Below are 20,150 nucleotides of genomic sequence, written 5' to 3'. Positions count from 1 at the left end.
TGCTTTAGTTCTCCTGCCTTCTGCCTAGAGAATTCCTTGTATCCTGTGGTTCCGGATCTTTTAGGCACATATGAGATTTTCTTTGAAATCATAAATTCTGCCTTCCTAATATAAAAGCCTAGTTTACATGGGTTTGAGTGACATGTTTGTGACATCAGAAGCTTTTAGACCCCATGGGTTTAAGTCGCACTTTTGTGATGCTTTTAGGTCATGTGGGTGAGTCACGTGTGTGACTCACCTTTGACCCTGAACAAGATATATAAACCCAGAGGTTGGCATTCTTCCTCGAGCTCTCACTCATTGGAAGAGTGCTGGTGTGGAGACTCTGAGTAGCCATTAAGGAGCCCCCCCAGCTTGGAAAAACCCAGATGTTAGGGCTTGTCTGGTAACTATGTATATTGTAATCTGGTTAGACAGAAATGGGGATCTGTTTGTATTGTCTCTGAAATTTCTGTTTGTATTTGCTCTGAAGTTCAGGGTGCTGGCTTTTTCCCCTAAACTAAATGAATGATATATGTATATGTTGGATTAAAGTAAGATTGTTAACCCCTTAACATTACTTTCCTTAGTAAATCAGATCAAAGAGCCTGTGCTGTCAGCATTCTTGTTGTTGGGCTTGTGTTGGTCTTTCACCTCCACCACAGCTGCTAGCCAAATTATTGAAACAACGGTGTTGGGCATTGGTCTGTGCCCAGTTTCTGCCACACTATTTTGCAGTTTTCCCAGCAGTTTTTGTCAAATAGTGAGTAATTCTCCGAGAAGCTGGGGTCTTTGGGTTTATGAAACAGTAGATTACTATAATCATTGACTATTGTGTCTTGGGGACCTATCTATTCCAATGATCCACCACAATGTTTCTTAGCCAATACCAAGTAGTTTTGATGATTGCTGCTTTATAATACAATTTAAGATCTGGTATGGATAGGCCACCTTTTCCTTAATTCCCTTGATATTCTGGACCTTTTTGTCTTCCAGATGAATTTTGTTATTATTTTTTCCAGCTCTATAAAATAATTTTTGGTAGTTTGATTGATATGGCACTGAATAAGTAAAGTAATTTAGGTAGAATTGTCATTTTTATTATATTAGCTCAGCCTACTCAATGAGCAACGAATGTTTTTTCAGTCATTTAGATGTGGCTTTATTTTTGTAAAGTGTTTTGTAATTGTGTTTGGGTTTGTTTTGGCAGGTAGACTCCCAAATATTTTTTTTTTGATATCTCTGCAGATTTTTTTTCTTTATTTATTTTTAGTTTACCACACACGGTTCTACATAGTTTTGAGTTCCAGTTTTTCTCCCCTCCCTCCCCCCTCCCTCCCCAAGACGGCATGAAGTCTCATATAACTGTCATGTATAACTTCGCATTGAATTAATTTATGCTCTAGTCAAGTCGTGGAGAAGAATTTTGACCAATGGAATGAATCATGAGAAAGAAGAAACAGAACCAAAAAAAAAAAACAAAAAAAAAACCCCAAAAACAAAAACAAAAGAGAAGCATAAAAGGCGAGCATGTAGTGTGCCTCAGTCTGTATTCAAACTTCGCAGTTCTTTCTCTGAATGAAGATAGCATTCTCCATTGTGAGTCCCCTGGAGTTGTCCTTGCCCCTTTAGGTTGCTGAGAGAAGCGCAGTATGTCAGGGTTGGTCCTCACGGAATCCACATATCTGTGGCTGTGCACAACGTTCTCCTGGTTCTGCTCCGCTCACTCAGCATTATGTCGTGTAGGTTTTTCCAGGTTGTTATGAAGTCTGCATCATCCCCATTTCTTATGGCACAATAGTATTCCATCACCTTCATATACCACAGCTTGTTCAGCCATTCCCCAATTGATGGGCATCCCTTTGCTTTCCAATTCTTGGCTACCACAAAGAGAGCTGCTATAAATATTCTTGTACATATGGGTCCTTTTCCCGTTTGCGTGATTTCTTTGGGATACAACCCTAGAAGTGGTATTGCTGGGTCAAAGGGTATGAACATTTCTATAGCCCTTTGGGCATAGTTCCAAACCGCCCTCCAAAATGGCTGGATCAGCTCACAACTCCACCAGCAATGCAACAATGTTCCAATTTCCCCACATCCTTTCCAGCATTTATCATTCTCCTGATTTGTTATTTTAGCCAATCTGACAGGAGAGATGTGGTATCTAAGAGTTGTTTTGATTTGCATTTCTCTAATCAGCAGCGATCCAGAGCATTTTTCCATATGCCTGTAGATAGCTTTAATTTCTTCCTCTGAAAACTGCCTGTTCATATCCTTAGACCATTTCTCAATTGGGGAATGGCTTGTATTCCTATATATTTGGCTTAGCTCCCTGTATATTTTAGAGATGAGGCCTTTATCAGAGATACTAGTTGCAAAGATTTTCTCCCAATTTTCTGCTTCCCTCCTAATTCTTGTTGCATTGGCTGTTTTTGTACAAAAACATTTCAATTTGACATAATCAAAATTATCCATTTTGCATTTTGTAATGCTCTCTATCTCTTGTTGGGTCATGAATTCTTTACTTTTCCACAAATCTGATAAGTAAACCATTCCTTGCTTTCCCAAATTACTTAGAGTATCAACTTTTACTCCTAAATCATGAACCCATTTTGACTTTATTTTGGTATATGGTGTAAGATATTGGTCTATGCCCAGTTTTTGCCCTACCATTTTCCAATTTTCCCAACAGTTTTTGTGAAATAGTGAATTATTAGCCAGAAACTGGCTTCTTTGGGTTTATCAAAGAGTAGATTGCTAAACTTGTTGATTTCACCTACTTGTGTACCTATCCTATTCCACTGATCCACACCCCTGTTTCTTAACCAGTACCAGGCAGTTTTGATGACTGCTGCTGTGTAGTACAGTTTAATATCTGGTATGGCTAAACCACCATCTCTAGCATGTCTTTTCATTAATATCCTAGATACTCTAGACCTCTTGTTTTTCCAAATGAATTTTGTTATTATTTTGTCCAGCTCAGTAAAAAATTTTTTTGTTAGTTCGATTGGTATGGCACTGAATAGATAGATTAATTTAGGTAGAATTGTCATTTTTATTATATTAGCTCGGCCTAACCATGAGCAACTGATATTTCTCCATTTATTTAGATCTGATTTTATTCGCGTGAAAAGTGTTTCATAGTTATGTTCATATAGGCCCTGGGTTTGTCTTGGCAAATAGACTCCCAAATATTTTATAGTGCCTTCAGTAACTTTGAATGGAATTTCTCTTTCTATCTCTTGCTGTTGGGCTTTGTCAGTAATGTATAGGAATGCTGAGGATTTATGTGGGTTTATTTTATATCCTGCAACTTTGCTAAAGTTGTTTATTATTTCAAGTAGTTTTTTACTTGATTCTCTAGGATTCTCTAGATAAATCATCATATCATCTGCAAAAAGTGATGATTTAGTTTTCTTCTTTTCCTATTCTAATTCCTTCAATTTCTTTTTCTTCTCTTATTGCTACAGCTAATGTTTCTAGAACCAAATTGAATAATAATAATAATAGGGGTGATAAAGGACATCCTTGTTTCACCCCTGATCTTATTGGGAATGCATCTAGTTTATCCCCATTACAAATAATGCTTGTTGATGGTTTTAGGTAGATGCTATTTATAATTTTGAGGAAGGTTCCCTTTATTCCTATGCTTTCTAGTGTTTTTAATAGGAATGGGTGTTGTACTTTGTCAAAGGCTTTTTCTGCGTCTATTGAGATGATCATATGGTTTTTGCTAGTTTTGTTGTTGATATGGTCAATTATGCTAATAGTTTTCCTAATATTGAACCAGCCTTGCATTCCTGGAATAAATCCTACCTGGTCATGGTGTATTATTCTCGTAATGAGTTGCTGCAATCTTTTTGCTAATATTTTATTTAAAATTTTTGCATCAATATTCATTAGAGAAATTGGTCTATAATTTTCTTTCTCTGTTTTAACTCTACCTGGTTTGGGTATTAGTACCATATTTGTGTCATAAAAAGAATTTGGTAGGACTCCTTCTTCACCTATTTTCCCAAATAGTCTACAAAGTATTGGAATTAGTTGTTCTTTAAATGTTTGATAGAATTCACATGTAAAACCATCTGGCCCTGGAGATTTTTTCCTAGCTTTTGTTTCTCTATTTCCAGTTGGTTGTCTTTCTTTTTATGATTTTCTTGGATTGCTCTTATTTTTTTCTTTTTCCTTGATGTCTTTTATTTGATTTTTAAAGTCCTTTTTAAATTCTTCCAAGACATCTTTTTGTGCTTGGGACCATTTGGTATTTCTCATAAAGAAGTTGTGTTTTTAAAGCTCCATTATCTTCCTCTCACTATGAACCCAGATCTTCGGTATCCCCATAGTAACTATCTATGGTTGAATTCTTTCTCCTTTGCTTAATCACTTATATTTTGTTTTATTTTGTTTTTAGCAGCTATTATATTCCCCCTGAGGTGTGGGGAATGATGCCCCAAGCTTTAGATCCATCTTACTGTTATTTTCTGAAGTCTGTTCCCAGGGCCCAACCTTGGGCTTAACTCTCCACTCCTTAGCCATGGCTAGGACCCCCAGCCATGCTGTTCCACAAATGTTCTCTGGTGGTTGCAAAGTACAGATGTCTTCTCTGCCATGGAACTGAAGCCAGGGACTCTGCTCTCTTGCAAGTGCCCACAGCCAGCAGGGTCCCTACCCCTCTGCTACTGCACTCACCAGGCATGTGCTAGCTCCTTCTCTCCTGCAGTTGCAGCTAGGGACCACATCACATCAGCATAAGTAGGTTTGGCATTCCCTTGACAGTGGAATGTCCTTCAGTCTTCTCTGCCTCAACCTTTGGACCTCCACACTGTCCATGAGGTGAAAGTTCCTGAGGCTGCCTCTCAACCAAGCTGCCCCTGGGGCTTATTGTTTATTGATTTCACAGAGTAGGATTGGAGGTGTTTGCACTTCACTGAGGCCAAAACTCTACCCCTGGAGGAAGTGTCTTTCTTGGGGTCTTCTCAAGTTCTTCTTGGAGGACAACTGCCTTACCCTGACTCTTGTTTATTTTTGCTCCTCTATATTCCATCTGTGGCAATGTTGTGTCTCTTTCTATGGAAGAAATTTGAGAGCCACCTACTTTGCCATTTTCATCAGGTTTGATTCTAGCCTTGGATCTTGCTGCTTCCCATGGACATTCTTATCCCCACTCTGCCTCTATCTCCATCCCCCCATGCCATGTACCCGCCCCCACATCCCTTCTGGCTAACGTCCTGGAAAGCAGTGACTGGTTGATTGAAATGTGGCAATCTTCTTTTTGGGTTATGAACTTCGTAGTCATCACTAAATTCAAACATTTAAACATGCAGAGAAGAGTAAAAGATCATGTGTGAAACTCTGAGCTTGTGGCATTTGCAGTTTTTATGTGTTTATGAAAAAATTTAGTAACAAAATGTCCCCTTTGTTTCTGTGCTCTCTTCTGAATTTATTTTTGTCTTTTTCTTGTGTGTTTTGATGATATACTGATGTGCTTTCCTTTCTTTTTTTTTCTATGTCTCTGTCCGGTCCCACTAATCATCCTTTCCCCCTGGCCCATGGGGTGTTAATTTTCTTCTTTGTATTCCCTGTGAAAAGCACAGAGCCCTGTCTGTACACAGTAGGGACACAAAAAATGTTTCCTGAGTTGTATTCGAAGGCCTGGTTTGGGATGAGGGATGCTAGACTCCCTAGGGTGGTAAGGTCAAGCTCAGACAGCTATGGGGGACCACTAATCTATGCATAAGGATCCCTTAGGACCACATATTGACCCAGTTTTAAGATATAATGTTATCTATATTTTATTGTAGTTTGATTTTATTAAATATTTCCCAATTACATTTTAACATGGTTCCTCATGTTTGACACCTCTCCTCTAGATAAAAGAGGTGTTAGTGATCTTTGAGTATGGACTCCCTCATTTTATAGAGCAGATGAGAAGAGGCCCAGCAAGGGGCCTGATTTGCCTAAGGTCACCCAGAGATCTGAACCCAGATGTGGGCCAAGTCCTTTAATGTTCAGTCCTGCTCTCTTTACATTTTGTCATCAGATAGCTACTCTGACCCAGGTTCCAGGCTCCAGAAGCACTGATCTCTTTTGGGCAGTTAATTCTTCCTCTCTGGCCAAATCTCCATCTCAGCCTATCAGAAACACAAGGAAAATGAACCAACCTCCCTCCCAGACGGATCCTCCCCATCATGGATGCCTGGAGTCCTTCACAAGCAAGCTGAAGGAAGCCTTCTCTGATGCTGGGGTTCATAATGGGAATGAAAACTAGGTCTTAGAATTATAGAATGTCAGAGCTGGAGGGAATCAAGGAGTACAATGCTATTATTATTATGATTATTTAAGGTTATTGCAGAAATATGTATTTTTTCCTAAAAACTAAATCAAAAACTTACTGCAGCAAGGAGCATTATATAATTTTTTTAAAAAGGGGGCAAAGCATACAAATGTTTCTTTTTAAGTTTTAGTTTGTACATATAAATATTCTTTTTCCATATCTGTGAAGGTCAGCATAGAATTTTTTTAAATGTATGGTGAGGGAGCCATAGAAATGCCTCAGTTGGTATTCTTTGGCACAAAATTTCTGTTTTCAAGAGGTTTGAGAGGTTGTTGAGAATAGAGAAAATGTCTAGTCCTCCATCTTATTGATTCCATGTCTGGGAAATGCAAGAGGAGATTCTGATGAGTGTGAACAACCAGAAGGCATTACACTCAGGATACCCTCCCATACCAGGGAGCAGAGCTTTGGGAAAATGAAAAGGGGCTAGAATGGATTTCTGCACACGTCAGGAGAAAAAGACAAATACAGGCTACAAACCTGTAGGGCACATATTGTATACCATATCTGTGCCAGGCAGCCTCCAAATCCCTGACTCCCTCCTACCCCATACACACACAGAGAGAGACACATTGCATCCAAATCAACATTAGTCATTTGTCAATGGCTTTTTCCCTTTCTTCCCAGGACCTCAGGGAGTGTCTTTTTGTATTCAAAACAATTTTCACCCATAAGCATAGATACAGAAATTTTTTTATTTTATTTTTTGTTACTGAAACTTAAATATACAATAAGAAAAGAAAAAGAAACATTATAACCTTACATATTGAAACTTAAATACATAATAATAAAAGGGAAAAACATGTTATGTGCATTGCAGAATGTAAGAGAAGATTCAAAACATACAGCAATAAATTTCTATTTCAAGAAAGCCTATGTAATAAATACTACAAATTGTGTTGAGAACTGTCTGTCTTTTCTTTGCTTCCTTGTTAGTTTTCTTTTGTTCTCTGCTGTGCACTTTTTATTTTGTTCTTTTATCCCCCTTCTTCCTCTCCCCACCCCACCCCAGAAGGCTACAATTAAGCTCGTATATGTGTGTGTGTATACATATATATATATACATACATATATATAATACATATCCTTATATACATGCATACATACATACATAGACATATGCTTTCTCTAACAAATTCTACTTCTGATCTTTGTTTTTATGTTTGTCATATCTCTTATTTCCTATCCCTCCTAACTCCTCTACTTTACTACTACCCACTACCTTGCCCTCCTATTACTTAACCTATCTCCCCTCCAAGGATCCCTCCCTTATCCTTCCATTCTTTTAAAGCTAAACATCCTTGTGAACTCCCCTTTAACCTATTCCCTCTCTTGATATCCCTCCCTTATCCTCTCTCTAGTCCTTATCCCCTTAGCATTTTATTTTTTTCTGAATTTAGAATACTTTTATACATACATATATATGTGTATACACACACACACACACACACACACACACATTGTTCCCTCTCGAATCCATTCCTGATGATAGTAGGTTACCAGAACTACCAGCCCTCCTCTCCCATCTAATTCCTCTATGTCAGTTCTTATTCTCTCACCTCATTTGTATAAGATAATAACTCTTTTTAGCTTTTCCTAAACGATTTTACTTTTTAAAGTCATATCATAGTCAGGTCTACCCCAATCTTTCTTACAAACTACCGAATTATTATTAACAATATTAGACATACATTTTACATTTCACATACATAAAAGGTAAACAGGCTGTCCTTATTGAGTCCCTTGTAATTAGTCTTTTTATGTACCTTATATTTCTTTCGGCTCTTGTATGTCAAATCTTCTATTAAGTTCTATTTTTTTAAACAACGTCCTGAAAGTCTGACAGTTCATCAAATGTCCATTTTTTCATTCGGGATTATGTTTAGTTTTGCTGGGTATGATATTTTTGGCCAGAGGCCCAGTTCTTTTGCTCTTCGATATATGGAGTTCCAAGACCTGAAGTCCTTTAATGTCACCGCTGCTAGGTCTTGTGTGATTCTAATGCAGCACTGCCATATTTAAATTTTTTTCTTGTTGCTCATAATATTTTATGGGGTTTCAGAATTTGACTCTAATGTTCCTGCGGGTTTTCCTCATAGGATCTCTTTCAGGTGGTGATCGGTGGATTTTTTCTATTTCTACTTTCCCCTCCTGTTCTAATGCTTCAGGACAATTTTTTTTTACTTATTTCTTATATTATCGTATCAAGATTCTTTTTCGATCAGAACTTTCAGGTAGTCCAATTATTCTTATGTTTTTTCTTCTTGATCTGTTCCCCAGATCAGTTCTTTTTCTTATGAGATTTCACATTCTCTTCTATTTGTTCATTCTTTATATTTTGTTTAATTATTTCTTCATCTCTTATAACTTCATTGACTTCCCCTTGCCCAGTTCTGATTTTCAAGGAGTCATTTTTTTTCCTTAAGATTCTGGATCGCCTTTTCTAATTGGTTGACCTTCTTTTCATAATCTTATTTTTATTGGACTGTTCTTGTTTTTTTTAGTTTTTCCTCGATCTCTCTCATTTGATTTTTAAAGTCTTTTTAAAGCTCTTCTATGAATTCTTTTTGAGCAGGTGACCATTTGACGTTACTCTTTGGGGTAGAAATTTTGCTTCAGTATCCTCCTCTGAAGATGAACCTTGGTCTTCTCTATTCCCATGGTAGCTTGCAATGGTTGAATTTTTTCTCCTCTGCCTATGTATTTTTTTAAATTTGTAGTAGCTCAGTTTTGATAATCACCTCTAGTCCTGGGGTATGGTGCTTTTGGCCTCAGATCATCCTTCAGTTATCCCCTCTGGCTTGGCACTGGAACCAAATCTTCCAGCCTCCTGTAAGTGCCCACAGCCAGGGTCATTCTGCCCCACTGCTTCTGCACTCACTGGGCATGTGCTCTTTCTTTTTCACCCCCACCTCTCTTCACAGCATAGCTGGTTCTGGCGTTCCTTGTCAGCAGACGTTCCCTTGATCTTCCCTGGTACAGATACCCAACACCCCTCACTGTTCCAGGGGTAACAGTTCCTGTGGCTGGGGTTAAGGCAGCCTCCTTACCCAGCTAACTTGCCACTTGTTGGTTAAGTGGACCCTAGCCTGTAGGTGTTGACTCTTCACAGGGACCAAACCTCATCCTGGGACTTTCCTTCGATTTTCCCAGGGAAATTTCATTGTTTTGCCCCTATTCTTATTTATTTTTGCTGCTCAATATTTGTCCTGGTGTGCCATTTCATCTCTTTTGTGGGGTAAAATCTTGAGAGCTTGAAAATTTTTTACCTGCTCCACCATTTTCCCAGAATCCTCTCCAATACAGAAATTCTTACTGCTTTCCTCATGAAGCCACCTAAGTGGAAAAGATGGCCTCTGTATATATTTTTAATGATAACATAGCTTCTTTGTATGATTATTTTTCAACTAAAACTAGTTGAAAAAGAAATGTAAACCTATTGGGCAAGACTATATCCTCCCCTCTTTTGGACAGCCCTAAGGGACTTGCTGGCATTCAATAAACATGAAATTGTAAAAGCCAAAAAAAGCAAGGAGATGTTTGATCTGCTACTCTCCCCATCCTCAGTGCCAACCTTCTTTAGCAGCCACCAGGCTAGTCCTACTGGATATTTGGGGGTCCCCATTCTCTCTCCTCCCTGCCATCCAGTGTCACTGCCCATTTCCCAGCTGGTGTGTCAGGCTGCTATCTACAATCTCCTGATCCTCTTTAATGTTTTCATTAAATTTCACCTTTTACAATGAAAAAAATATGCATCATCAAGCAAAAGAAATTTCCCCATTGGCCACGTCCAGAATTGTGGGCTTGCTTCTGCCCATTTAATCCCTTGAAGGGCAGCATCTTCATGCCAGTCCCTCAGGCTCAGAATTAGGAGCCATCCTGGGTTCCTCACTCCCTCCCATCCCTTATATCCAATCTGGTGACAAGACCTGTCAATTTTACCTTTGCAGAATCCATGAGCTTCTCTCCTCTGATGCTGCCAGGTCCTGGTCACCTCATGCCTCGATTATATTGCACGATCTGCCTGCCTCCAGTCTCTCCCCTTTGATTCATCCTCCATTCAGCCCAGAAAGTGCTTAGGCTAAAATGTAGCTGTTACTCCCCTGTTCCGTAAATTCTAGTGACTCCCTATTGCCTTCTGGAGGAAATACAAAATGCTCTGTTTGGCTTTCAAAACCCTTCATAACCTAGCCCCCTCCTACCTCTCCAGTCTTCTTGTACCTTATACTTATCCCCTGACATGTACTCCTCGGTCCAGTGACACTGGCCTCCTGGCCATGAGCATGGCGCTCCTTCTCTCTCAGCTCCAGACGTTTTCTCTGGCTGTCTGCCTAGCCTATATCACTCTATCTCCTTGGCTCTGACCACTTTGATTATACCTCCTACAGGAAGCCAGCCCCTCCTAATCCCAGTGCTTTTCCTCTTTTACTTCTTTCCTATTGATCCTTTAGGGGGCCATCTCCAGTAGCCTGGGCTTATGGCCACTGGACTCCAAATGACTCTGGAGGAGAGAGTGAAGCTGACAACTTTGCACCCTACTTCAATCCAATTCACTTGTCAGTCAAGACATCACTCTCCTGATGTCATTGGTCCTCTTTGAGGATGAAGGATAAACTGTTAGTAGTAGGAGCTGCCCTACTGGGGACCCAACTGGCCATTTCCCATTGGGCAGTGCTGCCCAATGCTACTTCCTTCCTTCCTTCCTTCCTTCCTTCCTTCCTTCCTTCCTTCCCTTCCTCCATCCATATAGGATATCATACCCTTACATGTAGGGGCTCTGTCCAAAGGAATATAAATTTTGATCACTTATACTTTGCAAGATATCTTGGGGTTTGGGGGCTTGATTTTTCTCTCTTTACCACTTATTTATTCTATCATTGCTTTCCCCCCAAAACTGGGACAATTAACCCTTTTGTCTCATGTAGTTTTCATTTATATTTTCTGGAAATATAGCTCTGAAAAACTAGGCTTTGATAAAGCCCATCAGGATTCAAATGGAGCTATTTGACTGTGCCTTTAAGCTCTCACTGATTGGTCCCAGCCCAAGCCTCACTTGCTCGTTGATGATTTTGATCATTTCGATGATTCAGAGTGAGTGTAAATAGTAATTGCTTCTATTCTGGCCAGAAACCCTGAGGGTCTTCCTCTCTCAGATTGATTCTTTTGAGGAGGCAAACTAGGCCATCTTTTGCCTCAATTCTTACCTTGCCTTTAATCACTCAGACAAATGGAGACCTAGGAAAGACCTTAGCTTAAAAAGGCCAAGGTCTCCCACTGGATCCAGGGCCATTGCCAGTCGTTCTGACCTATGTCTTTCCACTGGACTCAAAATGACTCTGGAGGAGAAAATGAGACTGATGACTTTGCACATATAACCTGAAGTCTTTCCCAACCAGTTCCCTCCTGCTTTTCCAGTCTTCTTGAACTTTATTACTCTCCCCTACTCTGTGATCCAGTGACACTGGCCTCCTGGCTGTTCCTGTCATGAGGCACTCCATCTCCTAGCTCTGGCCATCATCAGGGACACTCTGTCTCCCATATCTGGCCATCATCAGGGACACTCCGTCTTCCACCTCTGGCCATCATCAGGGGATGTCCCCTGGCATTCCTTTGCCTTGAATGCTCTGTCTCTTCCTCCTGGCTGATCTTGTTTCCTTCAGATTCCACCTAAAACCCTACCTTTTGCAAGAAGTGTTTCCCAGACTCCCTCATGCCTGGAGGTTTGCCTCTGAGATTGCTACCAGTATACCCAGTATATACCTTGTTTATACATAATTTTGACATGTTTTCTCCCCATTAGATTGTGAGCTCTTTCTGGGCTGGGCCTATTTTTTCCTATCTTTGTATCCCCATCACTTAATACAATGCCTGGCACATAGTAGAGGCTTAGTAAGAGTTCATTGAATGACTGAATGCTGGAATATTGCTCTGAAAAGTAATGCACCTCATTCAAAAGGAACCTGAGGACTTCTGGATTATGGGAACAACAAGGCGGGAGATTAGACTTCTCCTTTACACTCCAATAGTGACCAAAATCTCCAGAAATCAAGGAATTATGCCCCACATGTAGAGCAATGATGCCCTAGTCCATAGGATGAAGAAGAAAACATCTCAGATGCCCTAGTCCATAGGATGAAGAAGAAAACGTCTCAGCCAGGTAAAATCCATGTGAAGTAACAGTGGAGCAGCACAATCATTTTGAAAGCCTGACTTTGCACCCCTCTCCCAATGCCTCCCCCCTATTTTCTACCAAGGACCCACTCACCAAGTGAAATCCTGCCTGGGCTCGTATTTCTTAAGAGATTTTGTCATTCCATACATCAAACACTTCCTTACCCCTACATCCAATGCCAGACACTGATTCTGCCCAGTCCACAAAGAAAATGGAGGAAAGTGAAGAACAAATACCAGTGGAGATCAGGACTGGACCTGTGATGTCATTGGTCAAGGGAATTCCTGGAGGAAGAAACTTTCTCTGCCAGTTGAGGCCAGTGGTTTCCCACCTACCTCGAGCTGACTCTACACTAGGGACCGCCAATGTTGCATAGACTGTTCCAAGGGACACCCTCACACCCCCCCCCCCCGACATGAGCGTATGCATGCACACACACACACACACACGAACACACACACACACTTCGAAAGAGGCAGGTGTATTTTGAACCCTGAGCCAGAAGGAAAGTAGAGGCAAGAGAGAAAGTGGGCCAAGGGTGATGCTTGGTGACTCCAAGTCCCAAACCAGAGGCTCTCCTACAACATCACAGTGAATGAATGTAAGGAGGAAGACTGGAAACAAGCATTTATTAAGCACTTACTGTGTGCCAGGTCTTGTGCTCAGCACTGAGAATATAAAGACAAGCAAAAAGAAAGATGGTCCTTGTCCTCAAGCACTGCCTTGAAGTCCCGAAAGTCAGAAACAGGGACCATAAGGCAGTGCAGGCAGGCTGGCCTCCTTGTTGTTGTTCAATTGTTCAAATCATGTCTGACTCTTTGTGACCCCATTTGGAGTTTTTTTGGGCAAAGCTGCTGGAGCTGTTTGTCATTTCCTTCTCCAGTTCATTTTACAGATGAGGAAACTGAGGCAAACAGGGTTAAGTGACTTGCCCAGAATCACACAGCTACTAAGTGGATTTGAAGCAGGATTTGAATAAGGCAAGGTTTGAACTCAGGAAGATGAGTGTTTTCCCCAGTTGAGAAATGGTCAAAGGATATGAAAAGGCAGTTTTCAGAGGAAGAAATTAAAGATATCTATTGGCATATAAAAATGCTCTAAATCACTATTGATTAGAGAAATACAAATCAAAACAACTCTTAGGTACCACATCTCTCCTGTCAGATTGGCTAACATGACAAAACAGGAAAATGATAAATGCTGGAGAGGATGTGGGAAAATTGGAACACTAATGCATTGTTGGTAGAGTTGTGAACTGGTCCAACCATTCTGAAGAACAATTTGGAACTTTGCCCAAAGGGCTATAAAAATGTGCGTACCCTTTGACCCAGCAATACCCCTTCTAGGGCTGTATCCCAAAGAGACCACACAAGAAGGAAATGCATCTCTATGTACAAAAATATTTATAGCAACTCTTTTTGTGGTAGGAAAGAATTGAAATCAAAGGGATGCCCTTCAACTGGGGAATGGCTAAACAAATTGTGGTATATGAGTATAATGGAATACTATTGTGCTATAAGAAATGAGGAACAGACAGACTTCATAATAACCTGGAAAGACTTCCATGATCTGATGCTGAGTGAGGGGAGCAGAACCAGGAGATCATTATACACGATTACAGACACACAGTATCTGTGATGACTAACTTTGATAGACTTGGCCCTTTTCAGCAATGTAAGGTTCAGACAGCTCCAAAAGACCCATGATGGAAAAAGCTATGCACATCCAGAGAAAGTTGTTATGGAGTCTGAATGCAGATTGAGGCAAACTATTTGCTTTCTCTTTTTTCCCTTCTTTTTTGGTTTTGTTTCTCCTCTCTCATGATTCATTCCATTGGTTACAGTTCTTTTTTACAACTGGACTATTATGTAAAGAAGTTCAATGCAAAGATATACATATATGTAGAATCTATAGCAGATTACATGCCTTCTTGGGGGGGAAGGGGCAAAGAGAGGGAGGGAGAGAAAATTTGGAACTCAAAAAACTTGTGGAACTGAGTGTTGTAAACTAAAAATAAAAAAATAAATAAAAAAGAAAGATGAGTCTTCCTGACTCCAGGGTAGATACTATATCAACTGTGCTACTTAGCTGTCCTAGGCAAAGCTGGCTTCAGCCTTTCACAAAATGGAGGGGCCAAAAGGGTCTCACCAATGGGAAAAGTGGGTGGGCTTGTGGAGGGAGATTGCATATTGAATAGACCTCAGAATTGATAGGATGTTGGAGGGCAAAGTGACCCCAGGTGTTGAGAGATGTTGCAGGATGAGACATCAGGAGAGACATGACTTTGAGGTTCAGAAAGTCAGGAATGGGCCAGGAGGGGAATTTACAGGTCTGGGCAAGAGAGAGTTGGGGATAATGAGAGAGGGTTCTTTCTGTGCCCCTGGAATTAGGCTTCACAGGCACACACTTATACTGCCTACAGGAAAGGTCAGCCCTGCCAACAAGCTTCACCGTTCCATATTCAGGATCCCTCCAATATTAAAGCACTTTGTTTCTCAGGAAATGAGTGGTTCAGCAGCTCACTCTGTCCCCAGCCAGCCTGCAGGAATACCGTACCAGGCCAGAGAATATACTGGAGTCCGGTGACCCAGGGGGAGCCTGTGCGTTCTGCCTTATACGGCTTCCATCTGAGCACTGAACCATTCCTATTTGGCATTGCAGCCCTTGAGACTATGGTGTGTGTGTGTGTGTGTGTGTGCATGTGTTTTCTTCCCTCCCTTGGCCAGTTCCAGTGAGAGTAAAGTGCTCTTGTCAGTCACTCTCCTCACACCTTCTTCCTTGTGTATAGATTTCTACTTGTATGCCCAGAATATTTTTGCTCACTCCTCTCCCTTTTACTCAGTAAATATTTCTCTTTCTCTCCCTTTCTACTCTTTTTAAAAGCTCATCAAGGTAAAAGAGAATGTCCAGGCATTCTGTGTAGGTAGACTCCCTCTGTCACCCCTGATTAGCTGGTCAGCTAGGGTTCAGAGTGTCGTCAGGTTAGCCTTGTATCTTTTATGATTTTTCATTCATGTTTACCTTTTACTATCACTCTTGAGTACCATGTTTACACTTTGAGGTTTCTGTGCAGCTCTTGGCTTTTTATCAGGCATGTCTGGAGGTCTACCATTTCAATAAGAGTCCATTTTCCCCAGTGAGAGTTATTCTTGTATCTCATATTCTTGTAAGCCTCTATCCTTTGCTTTCTGGAATATCAGATTTCTAGCTCTCAGCTCTTTTAGGGCAATGGCTAAAAATCATGTGCATAACTCCCTGTCCCTCTTTGATACTTGAAGGACCCTTTTTCAGACTTCTTGCAATATTTTTTCTTCAACCTATAAGTTCTTTGTTCCATTCCATTTTTGTAATGTTCCCGGTAATTTTGATTTTGGGGTTTCTTTCAGGAGGTAACCTAAAGATTCTGTTTCCTCTTTGTTTTCTGGTTCAGAGAGGACTAGACAGGGTTTTTTTTTGTCTGACTTCTTGAAATATTCTATCTAGAGTCTTATTTATGACAGTTCTCAGGTTGTCCAATAATTGGTAAATTCTCACTCCTCAATCTGTTTTCCAGGTCTATTGTTTTAGCTATGAGATATTTTAAAATTTTTCTCTTTTTCTAACAATAAGTTTTTATGGTTATTTTCTGTATATAAACATATTTATTTCAAATATTCCCTCTCTGCTCCCTCCCAGAGAGCCATCCCATATTTCTTATAGTATTTTCTTAAAGAAAAAAAATAATTCAGCACAACTGATTGATACAGTGAAAAAGTCTGCAAACATGTGAGTGTGTAACACCTGTAGATCTCCCACCTCCAGGGAGCACCTCAACCCCTTCTGCTCTGCAGTTTCTTCAGGTTTTTAAAGGGTTGAGTCTTGCAAAATGGATTAGACAGAGGGCAGCAATCTGAGCAATGGAATGGATCTTGGAAAAAGAGAGATTTAGACTTGATGTGAGAAACATCCCCCCTGCCCCCCACACACTGAGTAGAAGAATCCCAAAGTGGATTGAAGCCCAGGCTGCCTCCTGTCCTTCCCTCAGGTTGCTTTGCTTCTTCAGCTAGCCTGGCTTGCCTGCCCTGTGAGTTACAACTGGTTGGCATTTTAGTGGAGATGGCTGGCCCTTCTCTATAGGAATTGCTTCCCCAGGTGATGGTTGTGAGAGATGGGCTGGAAGAAGGATGAGTCCACTGGAGAATGCTGTCACTCCAAGCACCCTTGTGTGTTTTTGTGTGGTTTGATGACAGCTGGCCAGCAGTGCTGCTGATGAGGAAGGTGGACTCCATCTTCACAATGATTTCTCTCCTCAGTGATGTCTGTGGGGGCTGGGCTGGAAGCAGGTCTGATGGCTTGGGGGGGCTGTTCTTCCCAAGTTTCTGGGACTCAGGGTATGGGTCTGTCTCTGCTGGGGTCTGTGAGCAGATGTAGGACAAGGTGGTGGTGATATATTGACTTGTCTGGCTCATGTTGCCTCCTGTCTTCCCTTCCATTACCTTTGAGAGGTAATTGCCACCATTGCCTGAAACAGTTAACAGACCTCCTCAAGCAAGCAGAACACATCCTGAAGGAAAATTACCAGGCTCTATTCCTATAATCTGTAAAATAGTCACGGAGAGGGTTGCCATGGCAACTCCATCTTCTCGAGTTCTCATCCCACTTGCATTTTCATGATGTTTTTGACATTGCCTTTAGATTTTTTCCAGGGAAAAATGGTGGAGGCTCTTGATAACTTAATACTCCCCAACCCACCATTTATTTAAGGTGAGCTGTGAATGAATGATGTGAATGAATGAAAAAAGCATTTGTTAAGCACTGACTATGTGCAAAGAATTGTACTCCATACTCCCATTGCCAATCCCCACTTCTTCTTTCTGAACCAACACAAATCTATGTCCATTTATTAAATGTTATTATCACAAAGTGATGTCTAATTTGGTGGGCAATGTCCTTGGTTGAAAGGGAATGAGGAGAAATAGGAAGAAGAAGAAGAACAGAGCCAGCCCAGCTAGTTCTGGGACTTCCCTGGGGGTGCTGTTCCCCCTCATCCACCCTTCTTCTCTCTTATCCCCACCCCCACTTCTCCATGGAGCCTGGCATTGGGCTGACCATTCAATAGGTGCCCTACAAATGGTGTTTGTTTTAAAGTGATTTGCCTTAAAATTTAATAAACAAGGAACTGCCTAACTCAGTTTTTGTTAATTTTCAACTCTGCACTTCATCAATTTTTTTTGAGCCTAGGAATGGTGTTCCTCATTCTCCCAACTCTTTCATGTAAACTATTGTTTTTGTAATTTATTGTGCTCTCTGACTTGCCAGCCCTACAGTCAGGTGGAGGCTTCCTTTGGCCAGAAATCTCTGAGCATCTCTTTTGTGCCAGGATCATTGAGGAGGCTTGGGTACGAGCAGTCTTAGTTCAGGCTCAATGTTGGGATGAAACACGGTACTGGGAAGTCATTGGACAGTTGGCAGTAGCCAGTTTACTTTGAGGTACTACAACATGGAAATGCAATGCTGATATAGTGTCACAGCTTCTGTGGACACAGCCTCCCTTGTCTCCATGTATATATCTATATATCTATATCAGAGCAGGCTGCCAGGGAAAAGTCGGGTGACTTGAGTGGCCTTCGGAAATCCACCAAGTTGGAGAGGTTCTTACTGCCTTTTTATACCTTTAGGAGACCAGGAAGCTACATCAGGGAAACTGGGTTCAATCAACTTCCATTCGGTCAATCAGTCAGTCCATCAATAAACATTTTTAAGCCATTTTCTCTGTGTCAGGTTCTGCGCTAAACACTGGAAATATTATTAACTGTAAAAGACAGTCTGCGCTCTCAAGGAGCTCACAGACTAATGGAGGAGTCAACATTCAAACAACTCTGTACAAACCAGACAGATACAGGAAATACTGGAAATAATCAACACAAGGAAGGTGCTAGAAATTTTTGGGAAAGGGAGAAGCTTCCTGTAGATGTTGGGCTTTTAGCTGAGCCTAGAAGAAAGCCAAAGAAATCAGGAGGCAGAGATGAGGAGGGAGAATATTCCAGGTGTGTGGGACCAGTCACTGAAAATGCTGAGATCTGGGGGATGGGGTATCTTTTGCTAGGAACACCAAGGAGGGTGATGTTGGTGGATTGAAGGCAAGGAGAGAATTGTGCAAGGTGTAAGGAAATTAGAAATGTGAGGGTGGGTAGGTTATGAAAGACGCTGAATGCCAGCAAGAATTTTATATTTGATCGTGGAGCTGATAGGGAGCCACTGGATTGATTGAGTGGAAGGACAGGGGGTAGGGAGGATGTAGTTAGACTTGTGGTTTTGGAAGATGATTTTGTAGGCTGAGTGCAGGACAGAATCGAATGGATATATACTGGAGGAAGAGCCTCCAAACAGAAGGCTGTTTCAGTAGTCCATTGTGGGAAATGATGAGGTCCTGCCCCAAGATAGTGGCAGTATCAGAGGAGATAAGGGGTCATATGTGAGAGTTGTTGCAAAGGCAAAATTGACAAATCTTGGCAACATATTGGTTTTGGGGTGGTGGTGAGGGAGTAAGGAGTAAAGGATGACACAGGTTGTGAATCTGGGTGACTGGAAGGTGGTGGTACCTTCAACAGTAATAAGGAAGTTTGGAAGGGAGGAATGGTGAGGGTGGGGGGAATGGAAGGAGTTCAATTTTTGACATGTTGAAGGTAAATGTCTACACAACATGTAGTTGGATATGCCTGATAGATGAGTTTGGAGATGCAAGACTAGAGAACAGCAGAGAAGTTCAGATTAGACAACTTGAGAATTATCTGCATAGAGATCATGATTGCATCTATGGGAGCTGATGAGAGCAGGAAGTGAAATAGTATCAAGACAGAGGGGAAGGCAGTGTAAGACAGAGCCCAGTGGATCACTTATGGTTAACAGGCATGACTTGGATGAAGATCCAGTTAAGTACACTGAGGAATGGCCATGGGGAGGTGCTTGGGGGCAGGTACTGTCTTTTGCCTTTATTTATATATGTAGTGCTTAGTATTGTGCCTGGAATATAATAAATGCTTAATGAATATTTATTAACTGACTGATTGGGAGGAGAACCAGGAGAGAATAGGGTCATGAGAACGTAGAGAGACAAAAGTATTAAGAAGAAGATGAATGACAGTGTTAAAGATTACAGAATAGTCTGAATAGAAGGAGGACTGAGAAGAGGACATTAGATCTGGCATTTTAAAGATTTTTAGTAACACTGGAGAGAGGAGTGTGTTGCAAAGGTAAAAGGTATGATAGTTGTTGCAAAGGTAAAATTGATAAATCTTGGCAACATATTGGTTTTGGGGTGGTGGTGAGGGAATAAGGAGTAAAGGATGACAAAGGTTGTGAATCTGGGCGACTGGGAGGTGTTGGTACCTTCAGGGGTAATAAGAAAGTTTGGAAAGGAAGAATGTTGGGGGTTGTTTTTTAAGTTGCTTTTCATTTGTGTCCAACTTCATGTCCTGTGGTGACAGGTAAAAATGATAAAATAGCATAGGTGATGACTTTCATTTGGTGCATAATTTTGATTTAAATGAGTCAGAGTTGCGTGAATTGATCAGGTTCACTCTTTCTTCTAGAATCACCAGTGTTGGGGCAGCTAGGTGGCACAAGTTGTAGAGAACTGGCCCTGGATTTGGGAGGACCTGAATTAAAATCTGGCCTCACCCACTT

This window comes from Trichosurus vulpecula (genome assembly GCF_011100635.1).
Source record: "Trichosurus vulpecula isolate mTriVul1 chromosome X unlocalized genomic scaffold, mTriVul1.pri SUPER_X_unloc_3, whole genome shotgun sequence".
Taxonomy (NCBI): domain Eukaryota; kingdom Metazoa; phylum Chordata; class Mammalia; order Diprotodontia; family Phalangeridae; genus Trichosurus; species Trichosurus vulpecula.
The sequence above is the reverse complement of the archived record's forward strand: the minus strand, read 5'-3'. Positions refer to the sequence as shown.